Here is a 15,351-nt window from a genome sequence, read left to right on the forward strand (position 1 = left end):
GGCTAAGAGTCGGTCATGACTTAGTGACTCAAGCACCACCACCAAAGGCTAAGACAAACAAATAGTATATGGCAAATATAAGTTGATCACACTTGTGATGTTTTCTGCTACCAAGGTTTTAAAAAGTAAAATTATGAGCAGTCAAATTAATAGTTACACACACATTGACATACACACACAAAGCAGATTAAAGAAATCCATGCAAACTTTCTGTTCCATATATTTCCTTTTAGTATCACCGTAGCTCACCTTTTTGGAACTTCCAAATTTCTCAACATTTGAGATCCATTGTCCTTCCCTGCCAAAGTGAAATGGGAATAGAGAAGTGCTACAGAAATCCTCTGATTTTGTTTAGTAAAAGTGAGGTCTCAGATTTTCTACACTGAAAATTTAGGGACCAATACAATGCTCTCAAATTCAAATTCAAAGTAATGCTCAAAATTCTCCAAGCTAGGCTTCAGTAGTACAAGAACCAAGGACATCCAGATGTTCAAGCTGGATTTAGAAAAGGCAGAGGAACTGGAGATCAAATTGCCAACATCTGTTGGATAATCGAAAAAGCAAGAGAGTTCCAGAAAAACATCTGCTTGATTGACTATGCTAAATTCTTTGACTTTGTGGATCACAACAAATTGTGGAAAATTCTTAAAGAGATGGAATACCTGGTGAAAGAAATCAAAGAGGACACTAATAGATGGAGAAATATACCATGTGCATGGATTGGAAGAATCAATATAGTGAAAATGAGTATACTACCCAAAGCAATTTATAGATTCAACGCAATCCCTATCAAGCTACCAACAGTATTCTTCACAGAGCTAGAACAAATAATTTCACAGTTTGTATGGAAATACAAAAAACCTCGAATAGCCAAAGCGATCTTGAGAAAGAAGAATGGAACTGGAGGAATCAACCTACCTGACTTCAGGCTCTACTACAAAGCCACAGTTATCAAGACAGTATGGTACTGGCACAAAGACAGAAATATAGATCAATGGAATAAAATAGAAAGCCCAGAGATAAATCCACACACATATGGACACCTTATCTTTGACAAAGGAGGCAAGAATATACAATGGATTAAAGACAATCTCTTTAACAAGTGGTGCTGGGAAATCTGGTCAACCACTTGTAAAAGAATGAAACTAGACCACTTTCTAACACCATACACAAAAATAAACTCAAAATGGATTAAAGATCTAAATGTAAGACCAGAAACTATAAAACTCCTAGAGGAGAACATAGGCAAAACACTCTCTGACATACATCACAGCAGGATCCTCTATGACCCACCTCCCAGAATATTGGAAATAAAAGCAAAAATAAACAAATGGGACCTAATTAACCTTAAAAGCTTCTGCACAACAAAGGAAACTATTAGCAAGGTGAAAAGACAGCCTTCAGAATGGGAGAAAATAATAGCAAATGAAGCAACAGACAAACAACTAATCTCAAAAATATACAAGCAACTCCTACACCTCAACTCCAGAAAAATAAACGACCCAATCAAAAAATGGGCCAAAGAACTAAATAGACATTTCTCCAAAGAAGACATACAGATGGCTAACAAACACATGAAAAGATGCTCAACATCACTCATTATCAGAGAAATGCAAATCAAAACCACTATGAGGTACCATTTCACACCAGTCAGAATGGCTGCCATCCAAAAGTCTACAAATAATAAATGCTGGAGAGGGTGTGGAGAAAAGGGAACTCTCTTACACTGTTGGTGGGAATGCAAACTAGTACAGCCACTATGGAGAACAGTGTGGAGATTCCTTAAAAAACTGGAAATAGAACTGCCTTATGATCCAGCAATCCCACTGCTGGGCATACACACTGAGGAAACCAGAAGGGAAAGAGACACATGTACCCCAATGTTCATCACAGCACTGTTTATAATAGCCAGGGCATGGAAGCAACTTAGATGTCCATCAGCAGATGAATGGATAAGAAAGCTGTGGTACATATACACAATGGAGTATTACTCAGCCATTAAAAAGAATACATTTGAATCAGTTCTAATGAGGTGGATGGAACTGGAGCCTATTATACAGAGTGAAGTAAGCCAGAAGGAAAAACATAAATACAGTATACTAACGCATATATATGGAATTTAGAAAGATAGTAACAATAACCCTGTGTACGAGACAGCAAAAGAGACACTGATGTACAGAACAGTCTTAAGGACTCCGTGGGAGAGGGAGAGGGTGGGAAGATTTGGGAGAATGACATTGAAACATGTAAAATATCATGTAAGAAACGAGTTGCCAGTCCAGGTTCGATGCACGATACTGGATGCTTGGGGCTAGTGCACTGGGATGATCCAGAGGGATGGTATGGGGAGGGAGGAGGGAGGAGGGTTCAGGATGGGGAACACATGTATACCTGTGGCGGATTCATTTTGATATTTGGCAAAACTAATACAATTATGTAAAGTTAAAAAAAAAAAAAAAAACTCAACATTCAGAAAACTAAAAAAAAAAAAAAAAAAAGAGATGGAATACCAGACCACCTCACCCGCCTCCTGAGAAATCAAGAAGCAACAGTTAGAACTGACATGGAACAATGGACTGGTTCCAAACTGGGAAATGAGTACGTCAAGGTGCATATTGTCAATTTATTTAACTTATATGCACAATCATCGTACGAAATGCTGGGCTGGATGAAGCACAAGCTGGAGTCAAGATTGCTGGGAGAAGTAACAATAACCTCAGATATGCAGAAAACACCACCATTATGGCAGAAAGCGAAGAGGAATAAAGAAGCCTCTAGATGAAGGTGAAAAAGGAAAGTGAAAAACCTGGCTTAAAACTCAACATTCAAAAAATGAAGATCATGGCATCTGGTCACATCAGTTCATGGCAAATAGATGGGGAAAGAATGGAAACAATGACACTTTATTTTCTTGGGCTCCAAAATCACTGCCAATGCTGACTGCAGCCATGAAATTAGAAGACACTTGCTCCTTGGAAAAAAAGCTATGACCAACCCAGACAGCGCAGTAAAAAGCAGAGACACTACTTTGGCAACAAAAGTCCATCTAGTCGAAGACATGGTTTTTCCAGTAGTCATGTATGGATGTAAGAGATGGACCAGAAAGAAGGCTGAGTGCTGAAGAATTGATGGTTTTGGACTGTGGTGTTGGGGAAGACTCTTGAGAGTCCCTTGGACTGCAAGGAGATCAAACCAATCCATCCTGAAGGATATCAGTCCTGAATATTCATTGGAGGGACTGAGGCTAAGGATGAAGCTCCAATACTTTGGCCACCTGATATGAAGAGCCAACTTACTGGAAAAAGACCCTGATGCTGGGAAAGATTGAAGGCAGGAGAAGAAGGGAAAGACAGAGGATGAGAGGTTGGATGGCATCACTGACTCAATGGAGTTTGAGCAAGCGCTGGGAAATGGTCAAGGACAGGGAAGCCTGGCATGCTTCAGTCCAGTTCAGCTCAGTTCAGTCGCTCAGTCACGTCTGACTCTTTGCAACCCCATGAAGCACAGCACGTCAGGCCTCCCTGTCCATCACCAACTCCCAGAGTTCACCTAGACAGCTGCAGTCCAAGGGGTCACAAAGAATCAGACACAACTGAGTGACTGAAAACAACCATGATGCTCTCATGCTGTTTCCTTCAGGATTCCAGGCAGAGTTATACTGTAGTTTACACCAAGGGAAAATATTTAGATGCAAGGTCCAAAATCTAGTAATTAAATTTATCCAAATAATTACAAAAGCATCTAGATGTTTTAATGTGCTTTTTTCTATACAGTGAAATGTTTAATTTCAACACAATATAAGGCAGTTCAAATGCACGTTAATTTAACTAATTGATTTGTTTGTGTATGTGTGTTCAGTTGCTGAACATTAAACACTGTGTCTGACTCTTTGTGATCCCATGGACTACAGTCCTCTGAGCTCCTCTGTGCTTGGTATTTTCCAGGCAAGAATACTGGAATGGGTTGCCAATTCCTAGTTCTGGCAATCTTCTGGACCCATTGATCAAACCCGCATCTCTTGCATCTCCTGCATTGGCAGGCAGATTCTTTACCACTGCGCCACCCAGGAAAGCCCAACTGATTTAATGCATGTCATTAATTAATGCCTATTGCATCTTTCTGTCAATATAATGAAGTCACGATCCTTGAAGTAATCCATAGAAACACAACAAATATAAAGATGTCATGATGAATTTAAATAACTACTAATAAGTAAACTGTTGATTTAGAAACAGTTTCCATATTTAAAGAAATTTTGTTATTAAGAGAAAGGCCAGTCTTCTGACATCCTGGCTTTGGATCCCTGCTGAGTAGTGAAAACATGCTAAACAATTCACTTATTGCCTTGAAGTTTCAGTTTCAAAACACAAGTAATAACTACACTTTCTCATAGGTTATAATGATTAACTGAAAAATATATCTGTATGTGTGCGTGTCTAATGGGGGGTAGGAACAGTGCCTAGCATAATGCCAGGCACACAATAATCTCCCTCAGATTTGCAGGTGCTATTATTTTTACAAACTGTATAAATGAGTGAATTGAAAAGTCATATATAACATTTGTGTAGTGCTACAGAATCATCCTATGAATGAATATGTTGTTTCTTTAATAAAAGGGGATTTTTTTCTGAGTTTAAATAAAGCACTGCTATTATATCATCAAGTTTGCACTGTCAACAGAAGAGAATTTTCATCTATTTAACTAATTAGCTGATATTCACTTTTTAAACCTAATAAAAGTAATACAACTTAAGTACTTCAAGTTTACAAAGTGTTTCCTTGTATACTATTTTATCTAAAATCATGACTCCCTTGAAAGATAGGCTAGCCCAAAATTTATTTATTTATTTTCCAAAATTTATTAATATTCTATTTCACAGATGAAAAAGCTGAGGTGCAGAGGTTAAATAAATTACCATGGGTTATAGAATCAATAAGTGATAGATACAGGAGTCAACTGAAACTGAAATCTTTTGACTTGAATTTAACATACTTTTTTAATTTTTACTTTGTACCTTGTCTCTTACTAAATTCAGTACTACACTTAAAAAGGATACGTAATCTTGCTCAACTTTTTAGTTTTAGAGTTAAAAATAATATGCTAATAAACACATGGGTAAAGGGAGGGAGGAGGGAGGAGGGTTCAGGATGGGGAACACATGTATACCTGTGGCGGATTCATTTTGATATTTGGCAAAACTAATACAATTATGTAAAGTTTAAAAATAAAATAAAATTAAAAAAAAAGTCAACCAAGGTGAACTGAAGGGAAAAAAAAAAGTAATATCCATCAATTATGATGTTATGACCAAAGTATTAATACTAATATCAAGCATGATTTTGCTAATAGAAAAAAATAATTCATGATCTCCATATGCAAATATAAAACAACCAAGTCTGCTATCACAAGAAAAACAAACTTTATACTTTCATCAAAGACAAGATTCTAACCAAAACAGAGACTTTTAAAAGACTTGAAGACAGACTTCAAACGTCTCATAAATAACAGGAGAAAATTTTAAACTATATTTTAAACAATTGCTTCACCCCGGTCTTGAAAATAGTAAAAATAATGGAAGTAGCAAATAGCAGTTTCTTTAGCTCTCTTTTCACTGCTGAGATTTAACATACATTGTTGTAAGATGTCTTGATTCCTTTCTATTTGGGAAATATTCTTTGTACTGGAACAATACAATGATCAGCAACAAAGAAGACATTTTCTATTGATGATAATAATTTGGGTAATTTACAGTCTCTATACTTATGTTCATAGTGGAGTACCATCACAAAGGAACATCTAGAGGTGTCATAGGGAATTGTAAGCCTTTGTGAACAACTATAGTTGTGACAATGCTGAAACTTTGAGTTGATCAATATCAAGCAAAAAAGGACATCCTTCACGATGATTAAACACTACCATTAAATAAAATCAATTAACAATTACACAATTTTCTAACTCCAAATGATACAACTCCAACAGGAAGAGTAGGTTCCCAGTAAGTGGCTTTGTGGAAACTCATAACAGTTTGCACGCAATCTAAAAAGACCATGTCAGAGGATTTTTCATTACCTTCAAGGGATCTAAGTTTGCAGCTGCAAGGATGGCATTATCTTATGCAAACACTGTTGTCATTTAAAAAGTTTTGCTGATGAACCTATTTGCAGAGAAGCAATGGAGACACAGGCATGGAGAATAGACTTATGGACACGGCTGGCGGGGGGTGGGCAAGGAGAGGGTGGGATGTATGGAGAGAGTAACACGGAAACATACATTAGCATATGTAAAATAGACAGCCAATGGGAATCTGCTGTATGACTCGGGGAACTCAAACCAGGGCTCCTAACAACCTAGAGGGGTGGGATGGGGAGGGAGGTGGGAGGAGGGTTCAAGTGGGAGGGCTGATTCATGTTGATGGTAGACAAACACAATACTGTAATGCAATTATCCTTCAATTAAAAATAAATAAAAAAATAAAATCCAAATAAACATCTAGAAAAAAAAAAAACTGAGCCATGATGACTCAAATGCTAATAAAATTGAGTCATGATGACTCAAATGCTAATAAGACATGAAACTTACATTAGACTTTCTGTTGGAATGAGAATTCAAGTTGATCAAGGAACTTACTGATAATGAAAAGTTTCATTTACTAATGATGAAAATAAACCAACCAGTTGAATTAGGATATGTTGTGTACATAAACATGTAGGAAATCAGCAAGCTGTTTTAAGATTAATCATTTTAATAAAGGCAGTGAGAGACATAAAATATTAAATCTGCTTTTATCTCATAGAACTGGGAAGGAGATAGAATGAAATGAACCCCAAAAATGAGTAATTGGCAAAAGGCCTATCAACATAAATAATTACCAATTTTAGGATTATGAAATAATTTAACTCAAGAACTTTTTCAGTGGTGTCCTTTTCTATATCTGGAGTTTTCCACTAATAGAAATGGCAGGTTTAATTTAAAGAGAAAAATTACTTGGTCATTTCATTAATTCTGCAAATAAGTGATCCTACAAATTTCTATAAGTATTGCTATCAGCTCCCCCAAGGCAAATTTTTCTAATAAGCACTGCTCAACCACTTTTCCACTTTCCTCCTGGTTCTTCTGGTTTATCTTTAACACATTTCTTTCTAATTATTTAAATATTGAGTTGCTCATGAATTTCAGAAGCTTCCTGAATTTTACTTCTATCAAGTTTTAGGGCAACATTTTACCTCTGAAGCAAAGTCACCTGAGACAACTTTAGTTTCATATTTGTATCTCATTCTTTCAAATTATGATGAATAACAGAACAGAACTTCATAGATTTAGATAAGGAAATACCATGACGAATCTATGTTGTTTCAGTTCATAAGTGCTGTGGCTGCTGCTGCTGCTGCTAAGTTGCTTCAGTCGTGTCCAACTCTGTGTGACCCCATAGACGGCAGCCCACCAGGCTCCGCCCTCCCTGGGATTCTCCAGGCAAGAACACTGGAGTGGGTTGCCATTTCCTTCTCCAATGCGTGAAAGTGAAAAGTGAAAGTGAAGTTGATCAGTCGTGCCCGACGAGTAGTGACCCCATGGGCTGCAGCCTACCAAGCTCCTCAGTTCATGAGATTTTCTAGGCAAGAGTACTGGAGTGGCTTGCCATTGCCTTCTCCGAAGTGCTGTGGAAACTGGCTTTATTTAATTTGCCAGGGTAACTTAATGAGAGCTTCCTCTGAGTCTACCACACCACCCCAAATTGTTCTTGCTTAGTCTTAATTGACTCTTTGCCATATTCTACATTATGGTATTCTCAAGCTTTTTGAACTCACAAAAGTAACTCTGTTTCCACCTCCCTTAGCAGATAATCCACTTCCTTGGGATGACCCTCTGATAAAATTCCTATGTCTTCTTTCCTCTCCAGATCAAAATCTTCATTCACGTCTCTACTACACATTCCATTTTCCTTCCCACAATTCTCAAAGGTAGGAGTGCTACTACTTTCCATTGATCTCCAAATCACTCTTATCCTCTTCCCTGTTGTCCATCAATAACCCCTTCTTTCTCCTTTTTTGTAGTGGCTGTAAGCATCTTCAACTGGCTGTCCCTGAATACTGCCTACTTATTTAGCTTTCACCCTCCTCTCTCCATTGCCAAACTTCTCAGATGAGTATTCCTCACTGTCTCCCATTTTTAGACTTCTAATTTACTCAAATTCTTTTCATCACAGCTATTCCATTATAGTGCCATTATAGTTTCCTTCCATTATAGTTTACTATAATGTCTTTGCAAACATTTTCAGAGACTTTCTAATTGCAAATCGAATAACCTCATATTAGACATGATCTCACAGTTTTCTATGAAACATTTGATGCTGCTGACACATCCAATCTCCATTTAAAACTCTTGTCTCTCTCTCCCTCTTTCTATCATTTTTTTTTTTTTTTTGCTTCGAGGACTCTTGACTACTTTTTGGTGTAGGTTTCACCTTTGCCTGTACCTATTTACCTTTTCCACATCCATGGATTCAATACAGTACTGGTTCTTAACTCAAAAGACTGTAGTGATGATTAAAAGTGCAATGTACTTAAAACAATGGCCATATTCCAAGGTTCCATAAACTCCTCAAATGTGAATTTGTTGTCTCTAGCCCCTCTCATGATCTTGATCCAGTATTCTGAATGTGAGTGATACCTGGTTTGCCCATAAAGTTATTTAATTTTTCCTTAGGAAATAAGACTTTAGGAATAAGGCTGGTTGTAGATGAAGTAACATGAAATGCTAATTTCCTTAAGATAATTCTTATTGAAAGTTGAAAGATTCAGTGGCTGGAATAAAATGAAAACATAGAATAAAGCAACATAAAAATACAGTCTGCAACTAAATGTGCCAGTTCATTTTAGATATAATACAATCACATAGAAAAGCTTTTAAAATAAGTACAGCTGTGGACTCAGTGAAATTAGTCTGTCAATTGAACTTTTACTGTAGCTTCTGAATAATCCATTTTGTCTGGCTTAATTAAATAATTAAAAAAGCATATGGGCTTCTGCTAAAAGAGAACACATTGTTAGAATGTAATCTATTTATTCCTCTGTACTTCCCTTTATTGTACTTTTTTTTTTTTTTTTTGTAGTTTTCCAGTTTTAAGCAATAACAAAAGTACTCTTCAAGAAATAAAGACTTGATTGCATTTTCTCTGTCTAAAGAATCTGGACTCACTTTTTTAGGACAATGGCCTGGAAGATGTATTCAATGTTAACAATACAGTCTGCCCTTGTGGGGCTATTCAAAGAGGCATAAAATAACAACAAATTTTCATTATGTATATGTATTTATTTACAATGTTGTTTTGATTCTTTCATTTATTAGTATTTTCCATTAGTAAAAGAACTTAAGAAATGCCAGATTGTTCAAGTTCTCTGTTTAACTTCTGTATTTTGCATCAGGAGTCCTCTTTCTTTCAAGAAGCAGTAGTGATTTTTATCTGAACTATAAACATAGAATATTGACTCAGACATATATTTTTTTAGTTGTAACTCTTGTACGCTAGTCTGCAACATTAAAAATCTGATTATATTTCTTCCCTTTAAAAAAGCTTGTTGCTGATTCACCATTGTCTACAGGATGAAGCCAGGCTCTAGGCATCCCAGACTCAGATTTGCCTTTCTCTGCAGCCTCATCCCCATCTGTAATACTGCCTGCTTCTCTTTTCTTCCTCCAGCTTCATCTGACAAGCTCTTTGTAGTCACCCTCAAAATTCTAGGTAAATATTTTTCCCTAGGAATATTTAAATTTTTTTTCCAGCTTTATGGATATATAACTGATGAAAAACATTTATAAGTTTAAGGTATACAATGTGAATATTTGATATATGTATATATTATGAAAGATTACCACAATAAGGTTAACTAACTGGAGTGGGTAGCCCTTCCCCTCTTCAGGAGATCTTCCCAAACCAGGGACTGAAATCAGGTCTCCCACATTGCAGGCAGATTCTTTACCAGCTGAGCCACAAGGGAATTCCAAGAATACTGGAGTGGGTAGCCTATCCCTTCTCCTGTGGATCTTCTGGATCCAGGAATTGAACCAGGGTCTCCTGCATTGCAGGCAGATTCTTTATCAACTAAGCTATCAGGGAAGCCCTAACTAACATATCTAATACTTCACGTGTGTGTGTGTGTGTGTGTGTGTGTGTGTGTTGAGAACATTTATGACCTGCTCTTATTAAATTTCAGGTATACTACATAAAGATTTGGACAGGACTGAGTGACTGAACTGAACTGATAAGTGTTGTGAACTATAGTCACCATTCTGTATATCAGATCTCCTAATCTTAATCATTGTATAAGAGAAAGTTTATATTCTTTGACAAACATCTCCCCTTTTTACCCAAACTCTAGCCTTTAGCAACACCAATCTAGTCTTTCTGTGTGTTTGACATTTTTAGAATCTGTATATGAGATCACATAGTATTTGTCTTTCTTTGTCTAACTTATTTCACTTAGCATAATGCCCTCAAAGTTCATCATTATCCATGTTGTTGTAAATGGCAGGATATCTCTAGGAAGTTTTTTGTAATACCATCTGCTTTTCCTCATTCATGTCCATACAATTAATTACTACTAAAGCTTGTGGTTTCATTTTCACTTTAGTATTATTGCATTATAATTACTTTTTATTGTGGTAAATAGTATATAGAATCTGCCATTTAAAACATTTTAGGTGTACAGCTAAGTGGCAATACATAGATTTACATTGTTATATAACCATCAACACCATTCAACTTCAAAAATTTTCTTATCTTCCCAAACTGAGATTCTGGACCCTTAAATAGTAACTCCTCATTATAGTTACTTTTTACTGTGTCTATTTTCCCTAACAGATTTGAAAAAAAAACTGTTGCTTTATTAATATCTGAGTTTATCAATATATTTATACCCAGTACTTAATATAATGGCTGGTAAACAGAAAATGCTCAATAAATGTCCGTTGAATTGATGTATCATGCTCAAAATCACAGTTTATTATGTCAGCTAGCCATATCAGATTGTCAACTTTCCAGCTCTACTGCACCCTAACCCCACAGTTTATAAAAGAGAAAAAGAGGACACATTTTCAGTGGATTTCACTTTACCAACACAAAAACAAAAACCAAAAATAAAACACTACAAAACAAATACAAAACTACACCTCAGTGCTTTTTAATTTCATAAAGAGTAAATGCCACATTCTGAGCATGACTTCAGGGTTTTCTAGAATCTGAGTCCTATTATCCTCTCTTCCCTCCTCTTCCACACTTTTTCATACTTAGATTCTTACCAATACAATATCATCCATTATTTCTGAAATAGGCAAATTCAGGTTTCCTTAATCATACTGTTTGCTCACCTTAAAATGTTTCCCTACAGTTTTGAATCCAAATCATAATTTTCCTTCTACTCTTCATCTCTCTGCTCTTTTGTACTTTATTTGAGTCTCTGTTTTATTTTTATTTAGTTTTGTACTAAATTACATTTTACTTATGTTTATATGTTTGTCTTCATCACTGGAGGACAAATTATATAAACATTTTGTTGTTGCTTAGTCACTGAGTCATGTCCAACTCTTTGAGACCCCATGGACTGTAGCCTGCCAGGCTCCTCTGTCCATGGAATTTCCCAGGCAACAATCCTGGAGTGGGTTGCCATTTCCTTCTCCAGGAGATCTTTCCAATCCAGAGATTAAACCTGAGTCTCCTGCACTGGCAGGCTGATTCTTTACCTCTGAGCCACCAGGGAAGTCCATATAAACATCTGCATAATGCTTATTTATCCTTTCATTTTTTTTTTCTATTTCTACCATCAGAGACTCACAGAATTTTCTGTACATAGTAGTTACTCAATAATTATATTTTGAAAAGACAAATACCCTTATTTTATAGACATGATCAATGTAGTGCTGTTTATTGAGCATGATGAAGGTTGTTCCAACTACTTAATTAAGGAAATACCCAAGGAACAATGTGAAAACACCAAATAGAAGGAACTCTATACAATGCAAGCTGACAAATATATATTGGTCACAAAGTTGATATCACTGTACTGAGTGAAGTAAGCACAAATAAGCAAGACATAGCTCACTTTCTCAGGGAACTAACAACCTAGACTTAGGTATATAATAAACTCTAATACTTGTTTAACAGTCAAAACAAATGCTGAAGCAATGAGAGTAAGCAATTTAAACAAAGAAGCAATGATTATCGGATAGAAATCATAAAAGATTTCATTAGAAAGGTGATGTCTGAACTTGAGTTTAAATGGGGAAGTACGATTTCAATGGGTGAATAGGGGTTGTGGACACATTCCAAGAGAGACATTAACGTAAGTAAGATTTAGAGTCAGGAAAAATGCTGGCTGCTTTCAAAAACAATGAATACTATAATTTAACAAGATGTTAGAATGACTCAGAAAAGTGGGCTAATAAGAGTTATTAGCCCTAGTAGTAGAGATCATTATGTTATTAACATTCATAAATATGTAAATTTTTGGAAAAGCAAGAGAGATCCAGAAAAAACATCTATTTCTGCATTATTGACTTTGCCAAAGCCTTTGACTGTGTGGATCACCACAAACTCTGGAAAATTCTGAAAGAGATGGTAATACCAGACCACCTGACCTGCCTCTTAAGAAATCTGTATGCACGTCAGGAAGTAACAGTTAGAACTGGACATGGAACAACAGACTGGTTCCAAATAGGGAAAGGAGTACATCAAGGCTGTATATTGTTACCCTGCTTTTTTAATTTATATGCAGAGTACTTCATGAGAAACGCTGGGCTGGAAGAAGCACAAGCTGGAATCAAGATTGCTGGGAGAAATATCAATAACCTCAGATATGCAAATGACACCACCCTTATGGCAGAAAGTGAAGAAAAACTAAAGAGCCTCTTGATAAAAGTGAAAGAGAAGAGTAAAAAAGTTGGCTTAAAGCTCCACATTCAGAAAACTAAGATCATGGCATCTGGTCCCATCACGTCATGGGAAATAGATGGGGAAACAGTGGAAACAGTGTCAGACTTTATTTTTGGGGGCTCCAAAATCACTGCAGATGGTGATTGCAGCCATGAAACTAAAAGACACTTACTCCTTGGAAGGAAAGTTATGACCAACCTAGACAGTATATTAAAAAGCAGAGACATTACTTTGCCAACAAAGGTCCATCCAGTAAAAGCTATGGTTTTTCTAGTAGTCATGTATGGATGTGAGAGTTGGACTATAAAGAAAGCTGAGTGCCGAAGAATTGACGCTTTTGAACTGTGGTGTTGAAGAAGACTCTTGAGAGTCCCTTGGACTGCAAGGAGATCCAACTGGTCCATCCTAAAGGAAATCAGTCCTGAATATTCATTGGAAGGACTGATATTGAAGGTGAAACTCCAATACTTTGGCCACCTGATGTGAAGAACTGACTCATTTGAAGAGACCCTGATGCTGGGAAAGATTGAGGGCGGGAGGAGAAGGGGACGACAGAGGATGAGATGGTTGGTTGGCATCACTGACTCAATGGACTTGAGTTTGAGTAAACTCCAGGAGTTGGTGATGGACAGGGAGGCCTGGCGTCCTGCAGTCCATGGGGTCACAAAGAGTCGGACACAACTTAGCAACTGAACTGAACTGAATATGTAAATTATATCATTATGTTAGTAACATATTAATATGGCATAGATTACATTATATATCAGAAAATATGATAATAATCAGTATGAATGGAGCTTTGCTTAGTGTATTTAACCTTGAAGAATTATACAGCAGAAACCCTACTGTAATATCCCAGTTGAGAATAAGGAAGATCTGAACTATGGTAGTTTTGATGTATATGGAAAAATGAGAACAAATTAGTGCAGGATAGAGTGTGGATAAGGTTAAATGTATGCATCGAAACCCCGTGAATGCATAGAGCTAAGATAAATTCAAAGACAATCACACTTTCAAGAGAGAATAGTGGTACATTAGGAGAAATAATCTCTCTGGGTTCACTTGTAAAATAATACTAGTAAGCCTGGCATGCTGCAGTCTATGGAGTTGCAAAGAGTCAGACACGACTAAGTGACTGAACTGAACTGAACTTCCAGTATTATTCTGCTGATATATGTGTACCTAGCGTAAAGCCTAGAGATTTAAAGCACTCAATAATATTAGCTATTGCTATTATTAACATACCAATAGAATAATCTAATATGGAAAATGGCATCTGACTCTAAAATGTTTATTATTTCATTTATTTATAAGTATAATGAAAAGTTAGTTAAAAAATCAAAAACTATAGAAATATATAGTACATGTTTGCAAACACCAAAGACAACTAATGGTAACAATTTGGCTAGTTTTTTTTCTAGTCCTATAGTAATACATTATTTTCTTAATTAATTTTTAAAAATTGCATTACTATTATTTGTAGTTGTGCAAAATTGGGAGCACTCTGTACAACTTCTTCCTTTTTCCATAGTAGAATGCTTTGGAGCTTTCAGAACAGAACATACAGTTATCTCATATTCTTTTTAATAAGACTGCTTATTTCACTTCATTAACATGCCACAGAGAATCTAAGGGGCACGAGGGAACCTAGGGAGGCCCGTCAGCACACATGGTAACTTTTTGTTAACTAGAACAATGGGTGCCTATAAATGTTTACAGTCCCTTTAGTGCATGTCTTCATTATTAAATCCTAAAATGGTTTAATCCTTGATTCATGCTTGCTGGACACCTGTGGCAGAGAACAATCTATACAAACATTAGCAGAGCCCTTGAAGATTCCAAACCAATTTTTAAAACCTTTAGTGGAGCTCAGAAAAGAGCATGAATGCTGAGTTACAGATTTGGTTTCTTTTTCACAGGAGTCATGGTTGAAGTCTTGGATGAAGGAGATATGGATGAAGTCTCCGAAGAATAGATTACATAAAGAAAAGTGTTAAAGGGTGCTAACTCTAAAATCATCTGTGAGAATGGGAAATGCATTATTTCTGAAGTTTAAATTGTTAAACCTAGAACAAACAAAAGCCTATAGAAGCTTATTTCATTAGCCTAGCTAATTTTAAAAAAACAAGGGAGTTCGTACCAGACAAGAATTTTAGCATGGTTGTAAATATATACTTGTTTGTATGTGAAGTGTAAATGTATTATTTTGTTAAGAATCTCTTGGCAAACCTATAATTAGGGACACTGATCTCCCACTTGCTTAAGTATTTAAAAGTACGAAGATTTTGCTAAATTGTTTAGTAATAATAATACCTGTATTTACATTCCTGGAACAGACTTCTGAAAAAAGGTAGCCTTGTAAATAATTATCAGAGAAAAGGAGAGAGACAGAGCGAGATGGGGCTATTTTAGTGGCCTGAATACA

General features: G+C 36.2%; 1 protein-coding gene across 14 annotated transcripts in view; it reads right to left on the reverse strand.

The window, feature by feature from the left end:
• The window catches only part of PPFIA2 (PTPRF interacting protein alpha 2), a 502,235-nt gene that overhangs the window by 174,069 nt on the left and 312,815 nt on the right, over positions 1 to 15,351 (reverse strand). The gene's annotated exons all lie outside the window — the stretch shown is intronic.

Source organism: Bos taurus, chromosome 5, assembly GCF_002263795.3.
Source record: "Bos taurus isolate L1 Dominette 01449 registration number 42190680 breed Hereford chromosome 5, ARS-UCD2.0, whole genome shotgun sequence".
Taxonomy (NCBI): domain Eukaryota; kingdom Metazoa; phylum Chordata; class Mammalia; order Artiodactyla; family Bovidae; genus Bos; species Bos taurus.